At 40.6% G+C, this 14,972-nt stretch overlaps 1 long non-coding RNA gene across 1 annotated transcript; it reads right to left on the bottom strand.

The window, feature by feature from the left end:
• Positions 1-4,172: 4,172 nt before the first annotated feature.
• Positions 4,173-14,667, bottom strand: LOC144519821 (uncharacterized). Its single transcript, XR_013502138.1, has 2 exons — positions 14,507-14,667; positions 4,173-7,595 (listed from the first exon to the last, which is right to left on the bottom strand). It is a non-coding gene; the product is annotated as an uncharacterized LOC144519821 (long non-coding RNA).
• Positions 14,668-14,972: the final 305 nt, after the last annotated feature.

The raw sequence follows: 14,972 nt of genomic DNA, 5'->3' as shown, positions 1-14,972 counted from the left end.
AGGTATGTAGTCGCGGGCGAGTTGAGCGAGGAATAAAGTCTTTAAAAAAACAACATCTGTACAGCAGAAATAATATGTCCAAAGTATGTCCGTTTTATGCGTCGAATCGAACGATGTACCCCCGCAGACCCCTCTGCGTCTACGCCGGACCCTACGGTGTAGCCTGACATGCACCTCTTGAAAAATGTAACTACACGTCGCAGCGACGCACATTGCTCGGCCGTGGCTGGGTAGCATTGCATTTCCCCCGACTCATTTCCTGTTTCTCTTTCTCCATAAACAACATGAAATCAAGGAGAGTGTTACCTTTTCCTGCTACAGATTTCCCACCGTGAAAGAAAGCACAGGGGAGACACTTTGTTTCTCTCACTATGACTCTAGAGTCGGTACTTGCTCCGAAGCTAATCGCTGTCACTCTCTCACCCACTCCCCACACACACACACACACACACACACACGCCGGCTCGACGCACACACCAGCGCACAAGTATAAACATCAGGCCACTTACGTAGGCTATGGCGAAAGCTCTGTGTGGAGCCTCCGCAGAACCATAAAACAGCGTTTAGAGTGGGGTAGCAGAGGAAACCAACAGCTCTGTGAGTGAGGAGCAGAAATGATCACTGCACTAATCCGCTCACATGCTCTGTCAGCGACTCACATTGGCAACAAATGCTCAGTGGTGGGAAGCTGGTGAGGGAGCATGCAGTGGTTGCAGCACTAAAATCTTGATGAATTGGTCAGGTCGACCTGTCATTTAACATTTTGATAGAAGTAGGGGTCTTGGAGAATGTGTGCAATGTGCATTGGTAGAGACACATGGGCTACAGCCACCAAGCCCCCAGGACGGTCTTTGGTGTTTTTTGCAAGGGGGTAAGCTTTGCATCAGAGCAAGAAACTCCTATAGCGCCATTTTGATGCTACAAAGCGATCACCCAGCGTTAGCATTCGATTGACTGCCATTCATTTTGACGTCACTTTGACAGCGAATAACTTTACATTTGAAGCGTTTAAAGACTTTATTTGTCCATTGTTTATTTCTAAAGAAACATGACAATGTATAAAAGACTTAGACTAAAAGATTACCTTCTACCTCACGTTATGGCTCCGTAGTAGACGTTTTTGTAAAAATAGGCTAACGATTGTGTCATAACCACACGACTTACTGTCGCATAGTAGCGGAATTACCGTATAGTACAGGAGAAGCTCGCAGGCAGTTTCGATTTACATTAGCTGTTTACGTTTAATTACTAATGTTAACTAGCATTTTAGTTAGCAATAATTAGCCTGTGTCCATGTTATCTCCTTACATATACCTACGCTCTCCGTCTCTGCAAGATTGGGAATGATTGAGATTTGTCTTGGCACAGCTACCAGAAGACTTACAACTTTCAGACAGGTTGCTCACGTCACATTTACGTTGTCTCTCTCAGTTGGAGGCTGCGCAGTAACGCTCAGCGCTCACCGGAAAAGTACTTCTAATGGCCTTCACTGGTCTCCATCCAGAGCAACGGGATATGTTGGTCCATTCTTATATACTGTATGGTTTTTTGCCCCCAACGTCTCCTTCCAGGCAGCGCGGCAATGGTTATGTTTAGGGTTAAGGTTAGCTGCCTGGAAGGCACCGTTGGAGGCAAAAAACACGATCGAGCCCCCAGGACGTGTGGCAGGCTTTAAAGCCAATTGACATAAGTGCCAAAGAGTGAAATTTCAACTTCTGTATCCATCACGATGCCATGGGGCCCAAAATATTTTTCCCCATAGACTTACATGGCAAAAGAGACGTATGTAAATTAGTGGATACATTTTTTTAAGCATCACAACCCCCACAATTTATGATGACTATAGTTAACTGCTCCTCAGATCTCTGCAGGGTAAATCCAGACAGCTAGCTAGACTATCTGTCCAATCTGAGTTTTCTGTTGCTCAACTAAAACAACCTTTGAACGTACACGTTCCACAAAAACAAGTTCCTTCCCGAGGCTATTTTGCAGCGGCACCGTTGCTCCATCCAGTGACTAGCATCGCCCAAGACGATGGTGATTGGTTTAAAGAAATGCAAATAAACCAGAGCTCGTTTTTCTCCCATCCCAGAATGCTGTGTGGACTAGCCAGACCCAGACTAGCCAAAGGTCTGGCAATACGAGACTAGTAGTCATCTAACTTTATTTATGTGGACAAGGACACTTTAATTGGTTTAGTCTATATCCTCGACGTTCAACTTCAGGGATTGCTCTAGTGCTGCCGGAAATTCCGCTGGATGTCTGTTACCTTCTGCTTTCTTTGTGTTGAAATTTTAAAATCCGGTCGATTTCTGACGACAATGGTTAACTGCTCCTCAGATCTCTGCAGGGTAAATCCATACAGCTAGCTAGACTACCTGTTGAATCCGAGTTTTCTATTGCACGTCTAAAATGTTTGAACGTACAATTTGTACAACTTATTGCTTTATACACACACTCTTTTCAGAGCGTATAAAGCACATTCTTATCGCCAGATGAGTGACAACTTTGGCTCATTTTCTGTAATTATTTTAGCATAAAAGCATGGTGGAATTAGCAACCTAAGCTAGTTAGCTTTAGCTAAAATTATAATGGTAAATTCCTGAACACAGATACTATAATAGTAAACACAGTAATACACAGGAATTTCTGTGGGGCCAAATTAACTTGTTTGGGTCACCTTTGAGGGGCTGTGTGATTTAAATTTCCCTATCTGCTCACGTCTTTGTCACGATCTGCTCATGTCTACCAGACTTTGCTGAACTAGAAGATAGAACTGCTGTCAGCCATTCAGAAGTGTGTATTTATCACGACTATGGTATAATACCTTATGCAGGCACCCACTATGCAAGTCATGCTTATATTCATTAGAAGTAAGCCATATGTAAGTTTAGAGAGTCGGTTTTCTTGGTTTGTTAAGGTTAAGTCAGTAATCAAGCAACCAGTTGAACTTCACTTTTTAACCCAAGTGAAAAGTGCTATATAAATAAAGACAATTATAATTAACGTTTACAGTAAAGGAAGACCCATGTGGTCACACAGAGCTGAGATTGCCATACATGGTCCACCTGCTCATTAGATAAACATTCACACACCAATGGTGCAGCAATCTGGTGTTCAGTGTCTTGCTCTTGCCCAAGGACCCTTCGACATGGGACTGCAGGGCCAGTGATCAAACCACCAACCTTCCAATTGGTAGACAGCTGCTCTGAGCCACAGACGCCCCTTGCAGATGAACGGCGCCTGGCCCTGACTCATCCGCTGCCGAGCTTAGCCAAGAAAGACGCGTTTTGGCTGCTAAATCAGTTTGACATCCTGGATATGCTTCAAATGCATATTGTAGACTCTTCTGTATATTATTTTTTTAAGGGAGTGCAGGTACTGAGTGTGGTTTTCATGCTTGCCCTGACAGATTGATGGAACATCAGCGGCTAACAACAAAAAGGCGGGACTTAGCGAGGGGTCACATGGTTCAACAATAAGGGTTGCCTGATGGCCTGGGGCAAGTAAAACGCCACATCGGGTAAGTAACTATAACATCCCCGTATAATAAATTACGTTATCGTTCTTTTGCCCCCATCAGAGAAGGCTTGTTGAATAATGATTAATTAATTATTTTTTTGGACATTATTTTACACTTTTAACATTTTTTTTTTGCCTCCCCCCCGATGCTTTCTACATTTTTTAAGATGTTTTTTTATGCTTTTTTGATGTTTTTTTCTAAGTTTGACATTTTTCGTTGTTATATTTGTACATTTTTGGCGCTTGTGACGTTTCTTTCTTTAAAATAAACTATTTGTGTAGGTATTTGTGCCAGTAAAAATGGACTTCGGGCAAGTAGATTTTTTTTTTTATTTCATTTCTTGCCCGACTGGACAAGTGAAAAAAAACCTTAACGTTGAACCCTGGGTCAATTCAGGTTCAAGAAATCTTAAAGCAAGCATTTCCTTGCATGCACTGTACTGCTGTCACTATGTAAGGTAGGAACAGGTGTCTCAATTATCGGAAGCCTATGTGAAAGAATGTTTTTGGGCCACAGGAGATTATTACAGTACTTTGGTTAGCCACAAGGACAAACAGGCAGCAAGGTGGACTCCACCACACCACTACCAGCTCTTTTGCTACTACTTTTAAAATGGACAAATCTGCTCATAACAAAAATATTGACCAAGTCTAATCCAAATGCATTTAATATAAAGAGAAACACAAGGCTCAGACTCTGTGACGAAGTTAAGATACTGTGGTTGTTACTACATTAGTAATGCGGAAGGTGCAGTATAATGTCATTTAATTTAGAACTGTTCATGAATCCAGAATACTCCATTGAAACGCTATGATGATACAGCAGAAGGTGGATTTTAGGCAGACATGCACTTCAGAGTCTGAAAGTGGAAAGGGCACTCAACTCAGCTGTGTGCAGGTATGAACACATGGAACTTATGTACTCTCTTTTTCCCGTTTTTATGCATTTCCATCTTACATGTCATTGGGTACACTATATGACAAACTCTTTATAGGCTATATAGGACATCATTCAGTTAAACAGTATAGTAGTATAATATATATATCTCTATCTTTTTGATAGTAGTACTAGGAGTCACCAATTTCTTTTTTTCAATTGTGGTTGCAGAACCAATATTGACGCAATCACAGGAATAGTTTCGAATGAACTGCATGCAAGTGTCACAAAATCATATCAATCACCTTTCAAATAGAGTAGCTTATACATTTTCCAACATTTCTGATCCACAACCAACACAAGGGTTTCTCTCTGTGCATTTGCCATTAATTTGCTGTACTACAGTTCAATAAAAATGTGAAATAAGACACTAAATAACATGTAGAAGGACCAACAATGTATTGTCAATGGGGGGTTCTTATTGCCAGATAGCAGCAAAAAGGGAGCAAAACAGTAATTTCTCTGTACAGCTTTAATGGCACAATTAATAATTCACTCCGTGGCAATGCTACCTTTTCAAAAGGAAGACATACACATAGCACATAATAAAGACAATCTCAAAATGACATAATTTCAAGTAAAAAATGCAGCAATATGATTGACAATAATAGCATCGGTAGCCACAGAAAATACAATGAAAGCAACGTATTCATTCTAGCTAGTCAACAATTGGGGGGGGGGGGGAAACATCATCTTAACTACACCGGTAGGGAGAATACTAGGTTTAAACTTGCAATTTACCGATGATAGACAAATCCTGTTTTTGTTTTTTTTAATTTGGTAGCATTTCGTATGCTCCCCACCCATGCCTTATTTCGGTTCTTTGGAACTTTGGTTCCCATTAGTTTCTGAAATTCACCAGTTAACATTAATTTTCATCTTGCGCCAAAGAAAAAAAGTGTATAAAAGTAGTTTAAAAAAACCCGCTATAAACAAACTATACATCAATCTTTATAGTTAATCAAATATTTGCATTCAAAATAGTCAAAAACACTCAACTCCTGAGAGCATGATTGTTGTCAAAAACAATAACTACTGGGTCTGACATAGTTACCCGTTGTTTTCTGAGCCATGAGAAGTCTGGTGCTGAAGAAATGTATCCAAGCATGAGAATGTCTCAGTGCACTCAGTGCATTCGTAAAGAACCTCTGAAGAATGTCCTTTATCATTTTGAGTATGGTCCATATAGTCATCCTCTATGTCCTTTTTTAAGACAGGGTCCCCACTAAAACCAGTGCCGTGAGATGTTTGCCCAACATCATTTGCTTCTTCAGTGCTTGGGTGATTATGAAGGTGAAGCTCAAGGGATGAAGAGTTCCTAAACTGAGCTGGACACCTTGGGCACTTACTGGGTTCCTTTTTGTGATAGCGCAAGTGCCGTTGGTACACACACAACAGCCCAAATCTCTTTCCACATTCCTGACACTTGTAGTTAACTCTGCCCGCTTTCCCAGATTGTTTGCCTGTTGAAGGCTGCTCTTGTGATGGCATTTGTTCATTGTCAGAGGAGCTATTGGTTTTCTCGTCAGGAAAGCTTGTGTTTTTCTCGCCATTTAGAGAACTGGGGGAAGACCCATTTTGTGGATTTGTGTTCAAGTGTTTCAAACCTGGTTTCTTTTCCATTTCAGCTTTGTGGTACATGGCTATATGCCTTCTCAAATCACAGCGCTGTGGAAAATGTCTACCACATAATGTACATGTGTGCATAGTACCCTTATGGTATCTCATGTGCCGAGATAAACTACTGGAATGATTAAAGACCCGATGACAGTGCTTGCAAGGATGCAGCTTGCCATTTGGATTACTCCCTCTTCTACGTCTGCCTTTAGGCGGCATTCTTCGCTTAAAGGTTCTTTGTGATTCTTGATTCAGCTGATCTATTTCCTCCTGAGTTTGATGTGTGAGATGATGCTCCTTTAGAGCGGATAACTTTTGGAAACGATCCCCACACAAACCACATCTGTATGGTGTGGAAGAGGATTCAGTATCAATCTCATAGCTAGTATCCCTAAAGATTTTACTATCCCCATTCTTAACATCAATAGATGGACCATTACTGTAGCAGTTTTCAAGTGGTGTGTCTATGTTCTTAGAATTCAATTCAATTTCGATTTCAGACCCTAAAGTAGCATCAGGCTCTTTTCCTTTGCAATGGTGCAGTGAATGTGTCTGAAAATCTGACATCCAGAAAAAATTCAGCTTGCACTTTCTACAAGTATATGTTTTCTCCATTTTCTTTTCCAGCTTATTCACACAGTTATCTAAAGCTGTAGCCTTGGGGAACAGGTGATTTTCTTTTTGATGAGCATTAAGTGCATCCACTTTAAGGAATCGCTTACCACAATGACTACAGCAGTGAAACCTTTCATTGGCGTGGCCTTGGAGGTGTTTCTTAAGGTCCTGTCTACCTTCAAAGATCTTACAGCACAAAGTACACTTGTAACCTCGCTCTGTGTTTCGATACTGCTGGTGACGATGTAAACTCTGCAGGGTGTTAAATGATCTGCTACATATTTCACAACTGTAATGGCCCTGCCGAGACTTGTCCAAATTCAAGTCTGATGGCCTTTGCTTGAACACATCTCTATAAGGAGAAGGTTGTGGCCTTAGAGTTGGAGACACTGGTTTGACAGGGGATGGGAAATGCGATGGCAGGACTCCAGGAGATACTGGTTTTATGGAAGAATGTGACTCCAAGCCATTTACAACTGCGAGTGTGCCATTGTCTTGTAGCACATATTCTCGAGAGACTTCAAATCCATTGGATGAGCCATCGAAGGAAAATGACTCCAAAGGTCCATGAATGGCCATGTGGGTCAACACATTAGAGTACTGACTGAACCCATCACCACACTCCGTGCATATGAAGGTACTTGTTTCTCCACCCAACTGCATTGAAGCAACAGTATACACTGATTTCTGTTTTTCCATGATGAAATTATTTTGGCAATGTGCTGATGGCATCACTTTTAAATCTGCAAGTATGAGTAGAACTTTATCCAGACACCCACAAAATTGGTTTCCATGTGAGAATCAGTATGTCCACTCTCCCAACAGATAGTTTCTACAAGACGTCCTTGCAAGTTGTTCATCACTGTTCATCCCTATGCGAAGAGTTTCCATGTTGTATCAGAACCTGAGGGGATAAAATGAGAATTAACAAACCACTGAAGCCCAAATTTGAAAACAAAAATTCCAATTACCAATGCTATATTCAAGGAAGCAATGCATTCATTTTTACATGGAAATTGATTTAATTTGCCTTATGAGACTGTTCACTATTCTACCTATTTACAGGTCTTTGAAGTCTGGTCCTGGTCCTAATACCTTGCCTGACCACTAGGGAGCACCGATCTGATATGCCAAATTGGCATCAGCAACGGTACTGACCTCATTAAGCGAATCAAGTTTCGGTCATTACGTGATCAATTCACGTTACATGCGGTTTCTTCGTTAAAGGTGCTGTAGGTAGGATTAGGAAGATCCAGGACTTAGCCAAAAAATTTAAACATCGACAACTTCTCAGTCCCTCCCCCCTTTTCTGCCCAAAACAGTCTCCTAAGCCCCTCCCCCCACAAGGGAGAATGAATGTGTGTGCATGAGCAGTGATTGACACACAGTTAGACACCCCCCCTGGCCCTGATTGGTGCATCTGAAAAGGGAGCTGTGGATTTTTGCAAATCGCACTACAGGGTGTAGGTGGTGCCAGAAGAGCCAGATTTTTCTCTTTTAAATTACCTGCTTCATGTAGTTCTACTTGAACATAGGGTCCGTTTCAGCAAATATGACAGAAAGTTATAGTTAGTTTTATAAGTCTTACCTACTGCATCTTTAATGTCATCATACAATTGAGTCTTTCTGCTATCAGATGCATTAATCCAGTCTCAAGTTTTAGTGCCACAGCATTTGATGGCATCAAACATATCAACCAACTTGTTCTTTGCCTTGTTATCCTATGGAAAAACATTGCACATCTTAAGTGGTTGCAGTTTACATGGCTTAGAGCAACTTCCCCCAACCCCTATTGCAAAAAGCATAACTCTGTCCTCTCGACTTAAAAAGGGTCAAGCCAAAACAAGGTGTTAAGGTGCTCTTAACCAGTCCAATTTATCTGAGTGCTCCGACATTCACAACGTATATTAGTAGGGTTGGGCATCGAGAACCGATTCCTACTTGGAATCGTTTCAAAAATTACGATTCCAGTGGAATCTTTTTTTTATTGGAATCGCTTAGAATCGTTTGGAGGATTTGGTTTCAAATCTGATCATGGGTTCAAAATTTACATGCGCAAGCTTTGGTTTCCGTAGCGGCCAGGCGCTTGTTGTGTTGCAGCCTTGGAGCACAGTAAGCAGCGCTCTAGTGTGGCTTTATTTTACGTTGAAAAAGCCCGGTAAAACTGCAACCCACCATTGAATCAAAATAAAAAACTTTCCTCTTATTTGTGAAATAAGCATGTGACCCGTTTCAACTCCACCCCTCAAAGAATCAGAATCGAGAGGAAGAATCACAATTGGAATCAGAATCGTTAAAATCCAAACGATGCCCAACCCTACATATTAGTAGCAAGAGGTGCTAAGAGAAGCCTTGCATTACCAGACTCCAACATGCCCAAGTCTCTCATGCCCCTTTCAGACCAATAGTGTGACTTAACTCTCTGGTTAATCTAAAAGGGTCAACCCACATTACCCACCTTGCTTCATAACCAAAAGATAGGTTAAATGCAAGGTTGGAACCTGCCTGTATTTGATAAATTGGCATTTTCATCAGATCCTGACATTTTAAACACTTACGTAACTACTATACTAGTCCAAAAACATCTCGTCGTGGAGAGAGAAAGTCTGCAGGAGAGAGAATATGCAACTGAGAGACTTGTTCAGTACTCTTAAATTAATGCAATGCTTTATAATATTATACAATTATGTGGTTTAGCCAGGAAGAATGCAAGAAAACTTACAAGCTGTCCCCTATAGGGTTGGGTACCGAAACCCGAGGCTAATATGGCACCGGTGACAAAACGACCGGTATCTAGCAACACGGATTTCGGTGCCACTTAAATGCCTGCGCTGCTCTCCGATGCTCCGAAACGGACGTTAGAGGCAACAGAAACATCGCTGCATGGGACCCTAGTTAACACTACACTTGGCAGCAGGTGACATTAGCCTACCGTTAACTAGTAGCTGGCTCAAACACGATTAAAATGCTGACAGCTAAACAGTGTAAAGTAGGGCTGTGTATTGGCAAGAATCTGGCGTTATGATATATATCACGATACATGGGTCACGATTCAATATATTTCGATACTGTGCGTAAGGCGATATATATTGAAATTCAAATATTAATATATTTGAATTATTGAATTGAATATTAATAAAAAACAATATTTAAAAAAAGACATGATGTTCATAAAAGTCAAAGAAGTTGACTTTAGGTAAACAATTCAGTACACAGAAAATCAAACTGCTAGTTTGGGATTGTGGTAAACAGGTTCTTAGTGAGCTAATGTTTATATGCTAAAGTAGGGCAAAGTTCAGCTGTAGCTACATTGTAATTTACCTTGGAACTCGGAAACCGGAGCTGGGAATGACGTCATACCCGAGTTGAATGCGTTCTATTTAAAAGTCGGATTTTCATTGTTTTCATTAGCTCTAGCCCGGTTAGCTATTGTTAGCAATAGCTGTTGATAACGCATTACGCCGTTTTTTGTGCATGCAAACAGCATAACATGTCCACAGATAGAAGTTGAACATGCCTGTGTGAACGACTGATTTAGTGACACAAATAAGACAGAAGTACTTTATGTTACTGCAGCTTTTCACAACTGTTGATACAGGGGGCAGCCATGTTGGATTTTGAACTCGGGCTACTGCGAGGTTGTACAAGTTCCGAGCTCGTAAATCCGAGGTCAGGGGGCGTGTTTACGACTTTGGCCTCGTTAAAACCGAGTTGCGAGGTAAATAGAACGCGGCATTAGCTTCTAGCAAAAAGTCAGGGACTGCTAGGCACTGTTAGGCAAGGACACTAGTGGTGCGTCTCAGCATGGCCATCTAGCGGTAGGGGGTTTAAACACAACATAAACCACAATATTTTTGAACATTTATAAAAAAAAAATTAAAAAAAATAAAATCAATATTGACTTTTTGAAAATTGATACAGATGTGTATCGATTTTTTCTTACACCCCTAGTGTAAAGTCAAAATGTGACTAGTTTTTTTTTAGTAGTATTGGTTCAGGCACAGGCACCGTTTTAAAAGTATCGTTTTAACGGCGGTATCGGAGCATACACACATGCCGGCTCTGCTATTTTCTTAAAGAGATACGCTAGAATGACGTAGAAACTAGCGCAAAAGTATAAACCTCAGGCAACTTACGTAGGCTATGGCGTAAACTCTGCGTAATGTCCCCGCAGAAGCATAAATCCCACTCAAGGGAGGTCACCAAAAGGCTTCTGATGCTGGGAACTATAGCTGAGCTAGACACACTTTGCATTTTTGTCTGTAGCAAATCCTGAGAGAAATATCTGACTCTTTAGTTCCACTACCTTTACCAGCTATTTGCTAACTAAGTCTAAATGCTGTTTGGTTCTGAGCAGACAAGTACACAGTAGGCTTGGGCCGGTGTAAACATTTTCAAAAACAGTTTGATATTAATAGGGTTTGGTACCGCACATTTTAAACCGATACCTGAAATTTGGTTCCGGTACCCAACGGTACCTTTCCCTCTGTAATAACAACAACAACAACAACATAATTCAGTTCAAACTTATTTATCTTAGAACATTTTGTTATTTATTTAGAACATTTAACACTCCACACTAAATAAAACACCTTCTTCTCCTGTCCCAAAAACCTATTAAATCAAATAATTATAAATTTGTTACACTGGAACTTTTATTCTTGTATTTGTATCTTATTCTATTTTAGTCTGTTTTCATTTTCTCTCTTTTTAACTGCTCTTTAATGTTTTATGTAAACTACTTTGAATTGCATGTTGCTGAAATATGCTATAGAAATAAAGTTGCCTTGGCTTAAAACCTCCAGCCTGACAGACCAGGTCACCAGGGCATAGAGCACACTGCTGTGCCTGTCTGTCTCAGAGGAAGCGTAACCGCACCGCGACTGCTTTTAGCAGCGAACCACGTTGTAAACAACCGTGGCCGCTTGCCTGCGCCTCCGGTAACATTAGCTAGCAGTTAGCATGGCGGCGTTAGCCACAGTTAGCCAGGACCAGTCGGTATCACTTTATTGGCTGTGTCTCAATTGTTTTTGCAATTGAAAAATTCAATGAGAGTACAAGAATGTTGAAATGACATAAAATGTCTCCATCTTTCAAATACATCTCCAATATTTACCTGAGGTTTGTAACGTCTCTGGTCTAACACTAACTAACTTTATTATGTTGTTCTATACTCTATTGCACATGTTGTGTATGTCTTGTTATGACATTTTGATATTTTTCAAATATTTTAATAAAAGAAGTTCATGTTTCAAGTTAAAGTACATAGACTCTTAGAAAATCCTTTTTTTTTTTAAACCGTGGTATCGAAATCGGCTTCGAGAATCCTGTTACTTTACTGGTATTGGCACCGACTACTGAATTTTTGGTATCGTGACACCCCTACTCACTGTGACTTAAACAAACTGCCGAGGCTTCGCTCCATCTGCACCTCTGTGTGTGTGTGTGTGTGTGTGTGTCGGAGCCCCGCTCTCTGTTAGCAAGCAGAGAGGACAGATATGCGTGCGCTTACGTGCTCTCAGGTACCAAAATTTGGCACCGTTTGATTTAGAGTGAATCGGTCCTCAGTAGTACCGACGTAATTAGGTCGGTACCCAAAAAAGTACCAAATTCGGTACCCAACCCTAGATATTAAGCCAAACAACGGACCACTATACTGAATTTTACCACTAGGTAGTGGCACTTTGACTCAGTCGCTCTGGGTAAGACTGATGAAGAGCCCACAATAAGTGTATATTAATAAATAAGACCGTAACGACTTTAGTCCAGTTGGTGTCGGTAATGCACCTCTAAGCCATAAGCCATCATTTAAGCTTTGCCTAGCCTTTTTCAGCTCACCTCTTTCATGGGCTTAAAATCTGAAATGTTTCCATATCAGCGGTGCAGTTTAAGCTTTCTTTGAGCCCAACTCTGCCATCGTCTTGTGAACCCAAAAAACACATGAACTACTGCGTTATTATGTATTCCACCTGGTTTCTTGGCAAGACCCACCCTAAGAAGCAGCCGGATTGGTTGAGGTTAGGCTATGAGTTTGAGTAGTTAAGGTTAAAATTGCTGATTGGTTAGGGGATAGGACATGAACAAATAGGCTTCCGTTAAATGCCTGGCCATTCGTGGCGCGCCAATGCTATTAAAGGGCGGGGTCTTGCCTAGAACTGCAGTGAGTTCCATAACAACGCACCGCTACTGAAATGTGATGTCCTTCATAGCGCCGCTCAGTAAAATGCTGTCAGACACTAGCGGCTACTAGGTGTTAAAATGAATCATTTCATCGATGCATCGCAATGCGGACCTGGACGATTCTGCATCAATGCAGTGACCGACCATAATTGATTTTTCGACTTTAGCTTAAGAATTGCTCTACTTAATAAAAAAAAATAAAAAAAGCGCTAAGCTACTGAAAAGCTTAGCTATTTTATTCAGAAAACAGCGACACTATTGAGAAATAGAAGCAGTTAAACTAGTAATGATGAGAGCAGTGAGAGTAAACCCAAACAGTAAAATTGAGGACCAGACAGCTAAACATTAGGATGAAAATCACAATAAAGCTCAGTAAAACCCTGGGGAGCTGCAGATTCAGGTGATAATTCTCTTTAGATTCATCACTACGAGTGACCCCTTCTACATTGTTTTCAAGTTGTCATTTGATTCATCATTAAGATGTATGGATTATAGTTGCTTTAAAGAATACACCTAGGAAAATTACTTTGCACTGTTCATTTACACATATAGCCTAAAGAAGTGTTTCCTAACTTTTTGAAGGCATGCATACCAAGACAATTCACAACCTAAGCATAGGCTGTTTGAGGGGAAATTTTAATATAATTTTTTTGATGCAGAGTTCAACTTTTCTGGCTAGATAAAGTGCATCAGAGCAACGTTACTGCAAAGCACGTTTTAAATTAATGATATGGCAGTCAGTGGTTTAGCTGTATTTTGTGTCTATTTTAGCATAATTCTGCAGGTGAAGTCCACTTCTACAGTGCCGCTGCTGTTTGAAAACTACATCTTACCTCAGTAGAAAATAAGTGTTAAAGACTAGTTGACAACACCTGCACAATCCTGCAACAACAGATCCAGCCTAATGCTTCTTCTCTCCACAGATCATACAAAACACAACAGGACACTATACAATATTTACGGTTTCCAATAAAAAAAAAAAAATAGCTTTGGTGTAGGTTATATTTTTTAAATACATCAAAATGTTTTCATTAATTTGAATGTAGGCTTACTGTAGTCATATTCTGTTTTTCAAAATACTAAAATAAATATCAAGTATACGTCCCAGCAAAATGAAATAACGAGCATATGACTGTTTTCAAAAGAGCGCAGCCGTTTTACTGAGAACGTTAATATTATTAACGTTACCAAAATAAAAAATGATTTACATTTTCCCAGGCGTTGTCCAAGACCATAGACTATGGTCTGTGTGCAGCATTTCACGAGTATGTTAGAAAGAGATGTATGCAGCAAGGGGGCGACTGAATCCTTCCCTAACAGACATCTATTGTCGATAGGCAGCTAGTTAACGTTAGCCTGCCTTGAAAGCTAATGTTGAATTGAAAATAATACGGAATGGTAAGGGCTCCTTGAAAGAGAAAGCTACAGACAGGAATGAAGTACGATCAGCCCACAAACTGCTTAAACTAAACGTGAAACTGTGGGCTAACATTAATATTGTGGTCAGACGATAACGTTAGCTAACGTTAGCTGATGCTAGCTAACGCTACATAGCAAGGGGTGAAAAGCACTGTGATTTCAATATAACCAGGCATTTAGGAATCAACCAGTTAGCTCGATATAGACATAACTTACCACGCAATCTGATACATCTCAGAATAAAGTGAATTTCATGTTCAGCAACCCGTTAGCACTGCTCTGTGGCTGGTGATAACTGTTAACTGCTGCAGCATAGGCCGGAGCTATCTCTCCCGGAGCATCGATGGTAGGATGGTTACGACTAAGACGTCATGACGCACGCTGCATGCGTTTATGACGTTTTTACGAAATACATAAAAGACACCCTACAGTAAAATGCTAAAATGTCCCCATACACCCCATGTTTATAGGTAGGCTACTTTACATTTAATTATAAGACCCCTAAACGACTAAGAAACTCAACTAGCAGAACTATATTGAACGTAGACTGTTGTATGGCCTTAGATTAAATGGTCCCACATTTAGGCTACTCACGATTCTAGTTGACTGGAGTCAAGTTTTCCACAAATACATTACTGGATTGTATAAAACAACATCTTAACACTGGTTTAAAAGTGGGTTA

Source organism: Sander vitreus, chromosome 6, assembly GCF_031162955.1.
Source record: "Sander vitreus isolate 19-12246 chromosome 6, sanVit1, whole genome shotgun sequence".
NCBI classification, from domain to species: Eukaryota; Metazoa; Chordata; class Actinopteri; order Perciformes; family Percidae; genus Sander; species Sander vitreus.
Note: the sequence above shows the minus strand (reverse complement) of the source record. Positions and strands in the feature narration are given on the sequence as shown.